Here is a 6,064-nt window from a genome sequence, read left to right as displayed (position 1 = left end):
CGCGGCACCTGCTGCAGCGCGGCTCTGAGAGGGGGGTCGGGGTGGGAGGGCGGTCGGGGGTGGGAGGGTGGCTGGCAGCCGCGGTACCTGCTGCAGCGGCTCTGAGAGGGGGGTCGCGGGTGGAAGGGAGGCTGGCAGCCGCGGTGCCTGCTGTAGCGTCTCTGAGACGGCTGCTTCTCTCCGAAGATGGCGGACCTGAAGCCCCACACGCGGCCACTCCATACTGCGGCATGTCCCACCAGCGGGGCATTCCACGCACACATCAGCTGGAGAGGCGCCGGCACGGACACGCACCGCGCGCTGGGCCTCTTAGGAGACGGCCGCGTGTCAGCTAGTCTGGCCAGTGGATAACTCAGTAAGTCGGTAGTTACACAGGACTTCCTCCAAGCCCGATTTGTATGGCTCAAATCTCATTCGGCCAAACGCACAACAATCGCTTTTTCCTAGTGGTCACTGGCGTATCTCATCATCAGTGGCCATCATAATAATGCCAGGAGCATTAAGTGAACCCGGCATTGAGATCAGTGACACATGACATTCATGCACAATGGTACAGATACACAGGTTGTTTGCCCGATAGGCTACGGTCACAGACCTCTTTACAAAAACCACAATCCCATTCAAATGCAGTATAGCTATTATGGCGACGTGCTTTAATCGCACATGTGACTGGTAGCTAACATTATTGCCTTTCAACACATTGATCACTAGCTGTCAGGTAAAATCACTCCGAAGCTCTATATTGGTTACGTTCCGCATTCGCCATCTGCAGCGAGCCCTCAACAGCTCAGGGCCCCAGCTGGTACAGGTATGACTCACAACCTTCTAAACGACTATGGTAGCGACAAGTTCTTTTGGTAATCCAGCTTTTCCAAGTGCGCGCGCGGGCGCAATTTTCTCCGTTCCGGCCGCAAAAACGCACCATGTTGTATAGTCCGGGTAAATCAAGAAAAAGATTGTCACCCAAAATCAATGCCATCATGATGTAAAAGCTTTTCTAAGGATAATTTAGAGACAAAGGCACAGGTTTTCAGACGCTTGATTGATCAGTTGTGCACCGCATCAATTTTAGCTTGCTATGACAATCGCCGGGCGCTTGGAGGTGTTCAAAATACTGCACTTTGTGAGCCTGAGCTTCACTTTTTTGGAGCAGAACACCGCAATCAAGCGGATTTGTACAGAGTGAAAAGGCGTTGCGGACGGTCCGTCCGTGTACTAGACGAAGCAACGAAATTTATAGTCTCTCGGAGGCCAGTGTTGAGGAAGCTGTACATGAGTTTCAAGAGGCGAAGACTGGCCACAAGGCATCAGCCTTGACCGCAATGGCACTGGACGCCGAGACAAACAAAGCCAGTCCTCAGCAAAAGGACTGGTCAAGATGGGTAGGCAAATCACCGGCGATAACATTTACAATACACCTCAGCGTGCCATATGGATCATTAGTTTTGCGAACTGAGGAGATCTTGCTTGACTTGAGAACATGTCAATCCTGGCCTTACTAACAGCAAACGTTCTGCCTGGATGACAAGCAGTGTGTACTGCTTTACGACGATTTCTGGCCTCATCGAGATGAAGCCCAGCGAACTAAAGGCTGTCCAAGGGGTATCGCAAAAATAGAAAATAGCCGTGCCTGACAAACCTTATTTTCAAATCAGCACATTAAGATTTGTACATGATTTGTTGCGAGGCGTGACATTATGCGTAAGTTGATGATGCCATTTAAGAGCAGCACTGGAATACCTGCAACCCCCCCCCCCCCCTCCCCAGACAACGGTCCAGGGCACAATGCCGGAGCGGAGAAGGATAACCTTGAGAGTGTCGGAACAAAAGCCAGTTGCGTGCTATGCAATGATCAATTCTTGAAAGAGATCGGAAAATAAATACTAAACGTAAAGAGCACAATGACACCTACTTTTGCGCAGCGCTTCGTGTCGTGGGCTTCCTTGTCACAGAGTGACCATCGCAACATGCCTCTGTTTCGCTGAAACAAATGCCTAAATTTTAACACCGAACAAGGCTGCGCCATCTTCCGCCATAACGCAGCTGACACGTGACTCTCACCGCCCAAGCGTGCCGAAGTCGCACACGTCGCCATCGGGCGGATACATGTCACGTGGGTCCCCCTGGTAGGTGGCGCTAAAATCGGCGGTGATAGCCGTGGACACCGACCGACACGTCTTCTTCTGCTTCCGCCGGCCCGAGTGCGGCGAGCACGCAAACGACCTTGACCTTGGCGGCTGGGTCGGGAAGTCACCGTTCGTCTGCACCGCGTACCGATTGAGCACACCACTGGCGGACTTGGCCCACGGTCGGGCCCCGCGTGCGGCTGGCCCGCCCGCCTTCGGCAGCGCCAGTGCCTCGTAGAGGTGATTCGAGACAGCCAAGCGGTCGGCGTCGTCGAAGATCGGCATTACCGACACCGGCTGGTCCACCGCGCAGCTGGCCGCCGCGTCTGATCCCGCGGCACCGACAGGGGTCCGACGACGGCTGTCGCCCAGGAGAACGTTGGAGGATTGGCTGCGAATCTTCAATGAGGCGGGCCGGCAGAATGTTGGAAGCGAATCTCTGGATTTTTGATGGTGGGTATTCCATATGCCATTGTGACCTGTGAAACAAATGCGTCCGTTATGCGCATGCTATTTTCGGCCCATACCTGGCTTCACCCGACTAAGCCACTCTTGGCTTTCCAGAATGCGTTTGGCGGTACGCCATGGATGTGTGGAAGACACTCCAACTTAATGCGCGCGTGAACGACGGAGTGCTAACTTCCTACCACACCATTAAGTCGCCTTATTTGGGTGAGACGTGAAGGGGTCTCTAAAGACAAGAGAGCGCTTGGCGTCCAGAGATCACCGCGTACAATAATCACCGCAGATGTGCGTGAGATGCGAGCACACGAAGAATAACTCAAGCGTACTATTTTCCGCATTAAACACAATATAATTCTCTCTCGTAAGATAGAGCTGATCGAAGAACGCACATCTGCGGGCCACGAAGCCCTGTTCCCCCGGTCAGGATTCACCCGTGCTCTCACCTGCGTTGGGGTCGGTGGGGGCCGGATCGAGCAGGGCCGTGGTGGCGTACGGCGAGGGCGCCACCGGCGGTCGGCGCGGCAGCGTGGCGCCGGTGAAGGCCGGCAGCGTGCGACAGCTGAGCTCGGCCGGCTCGGGCCGCTTGGTGGCGCCCAGGCGGCGCCGTCCATCCAGGAGCGGGACGCACGCCCGACGGCAGCAGCCAGTCCCTCGGGCCGCTTCTCACCGACAGCTGCCGCACACGCAGAGACATTCGCTTAGCATTAGACACTTGGGCCGCTTCTCACCACAGCCGCCGCACATGCGAGACACTCACTCAGCATCTAATGCTCGGCCATTTTTCACTGACAGCTACCGCACATGCAGAGACACTCGCTCATCATTAGACACTTGGGTCGCTTCTCACCGACAGCTGCCGCACACGCAGAGACACTCGCTCAGCATCTAACTTGGGCCGCTTTTCACTGACAGCTACCGCACACGCAGAGACATTCGCTTAGCATTAGACACTTTGGGCCGCTTCTCACCAACAGCCGTCGCACATGCGAGACACTCACTCAGCATTAGACACTTGGGCCGCTTCTCACCGACAGCTGCCGCACACGCATAGACACTCGCTCAGCATCTAATGCTCGGGCCGCTTCTCACTGACAGCTACCGCACATGCAGAGACATTTTCTCAACGTCAGACCCTCGGGCCGCTTGTTACCGACAGCTGCCACACACACAGAGACACTCGCTCAGCAATAGACACTTGGGCCGCTGCTCACCGATAGCTGGCGCACACAAGGACATGCATCCAACGCGCACACAAGGAAATGCATATGCACAAGGACATCAGGATGTCTTAGTGACACCTGCAGGAACATTTACTTCAGAATTCCTCTAAAGATGACTGCCCGGGTACGGTTACTCAGTTAAGAAGGCCTCAGGACAGGGCGGATAATCGTTCTAGAGAGTGGTGATGGTGGGGAGAAGACCCTATTTTTGTAAATTATTGTCATGCATTACCACCTGGTTCAAGGTCACGCATGCCCATGTCGTGGGTGCTGTGCAAGGAACGGTAGATGGAGGATGAGGGTGGGAGCAATGACTACCCCTCGCCCTTCCCACATTCCTACTGTGGAACCTCCTGGCGCCTCATGACATCTACTGAACACCAGTTTGGTTACACAAAGCGCAAACGCCCAAAAGGCTGTTTCTCACCAACAGTCACAATCAGGGTGACTGCTGGTGCTGTGTCGCACATTTAGTCACAATCAGGGGGCCCTAAGCCGCTCATAACTGCCGCACACACGGACTGGGTTAGGGAGGCTGACTACAGACAGATGTTCCAGAACAGTCAACGAATTCACCGTCTCATGTTACCGCTAGCCGTTTTATTCACATCCTCTGCTATGGCTACCCTCACCAATAGTCGGCCCACTCACTGACCCGTTCACCGCCTCAGGCCACTGACACACCCGGCGAACAGACAGACATCAGCCCTCCCCCCCCCCCTCCTCATCGGGACCAATCTGGCCCGATAACCGCAGGATACAGATCGTCAGGAGATTCAGACAGTTGCAGCAGTTATCGACACCAGAGCCGTCTGACGGCGACCGCTGAAAACTGTAGGTTTTGCTGCGCTCCGTACGGTACAAAATACACAACGGCTAAGTACAGCCACGCCAAGTTTTCAAGCTGGTCTAATGGACAGCCGCGGCAAACTGAAGGCTTCTGGTAGTAGAAGAGTTCGTGTAGAAGGGAAGGTGGGTGAAGTAAAATCTTGCGAGGCATGTAGGAAATATCGGGAAACGGCATGTTTTGCAGAACATTGTATACTTCAGCCACAGAACTCGGCAACGAAAGCACGAGCCGGAAAAAGTAGAACAAAGGAGACCAGCACACACCCACCTCTGGTAAGAGCTTTGCTGCGCCTCCTACGGTGGACGCAGACCAGCAGGGCGGCCAGCACCAGCAGCAGCAGCAGCGCCAGCACAACCTAGCGTGGTCAGGAACCAAAGCCCGTTGCAGCAGAGCGGGCGGCGGTCGGCTCCACTGGCGGCTGTGCTGGCGGCTGCGCTGGCGGCGGCGGCGGCGGCGGCCGGGCAGGAGCCAGCCGGAACGACAGCGGCGCAGAGGCGGAGCCCAGGCCGGCAGCCGTCTCCGCCGCCACCCGCACCGTGTGCAGGCCGCTGCTGCTCAGGCTGTACAGCGTCACCTGGTGGGCAGAGGCGGCTTTACAAGCGGCGCGCTGCTGCACACTGAACACGAGCGGAGGGTAGGCGACCATGGCGGGGAGGCTACTGCAGGTGCATGGGAGCTCCGTCAACTGTTACCACATTAGAGGATGTGACATTGTAGAGAGCATCCGATCCCGAGACCACTGACGGCTCATGATAGCGGAGATGTATTCGGTGGTACTCCAGTATCCCGCGGATGTGCATTGAAGAAGGCTGGCTCTGAAGTGCAATCGTACGCGAACAGAAGCACACTATAAGTATCCAATTAGCCCAGGAACAAACATGTCCTGAGCGAACACGAGGAAATCTCATTGAAACCAGTGTGTACCATTACTGACTTTGCCACAAGTGTGCTTTTGGAGTAGGGGAATCGAGGCTTCGTGGCAGGCTTAGTGCTGGTGAACGAACGAGATCAAATATAAAACATAAAAGCTGAATCTATCTTCTCGATATTACCTACAGCACGTTCAAATTTGCAAGTGATCTCCAAGAGGAGATGCGGACAGGCCCCTGTGAGCAGGTCTTCAGCCCCTTCCCAATGTGAGGAAAACGAGCCAGCGCATCAAAGTCATATTTGGTATGGAGTAGCTGTGATAATTTGTTCCAATGCTGCAACGACTGCAAAGGACAGAGACCGGTCCCTCTGGGCCCATCCGGCTATATTCCAGGCCAAGCTATTTCTGGCTTCGCGGAGTGTCAGAATGGCAGAGAGAGAGAGAGAGAAGAGATAGAGAGAGAGAGAGAGAGAGAGAGAGAGAGAGAGATAGAGAGATAGAGAGCGAGATAGAGAGATAGAGAGAGAGCGCG

The sequence above is a fragment of the Pollicipes pollicipes genome, unplaced genomic scaffold, assembly GCF_011947565.3.
Source record: "Pollicipes pollicipes isolate AB1234 unplaced genomic scaffold, Ppol_2.1 Scaffold_2555;HRSCAF=2994_pilon_pilon_pilon, whole genome shotgun sequence".
NCBI lineage: Eukaryota > Metazoa > Arthropoda > Thecostraca > Pollicipedomorpha > Pollicipedidae > Pollicipes > Pollicipes pollicipes.
This window is presented reverse-complemented; position numbering follows the sequence as displayed.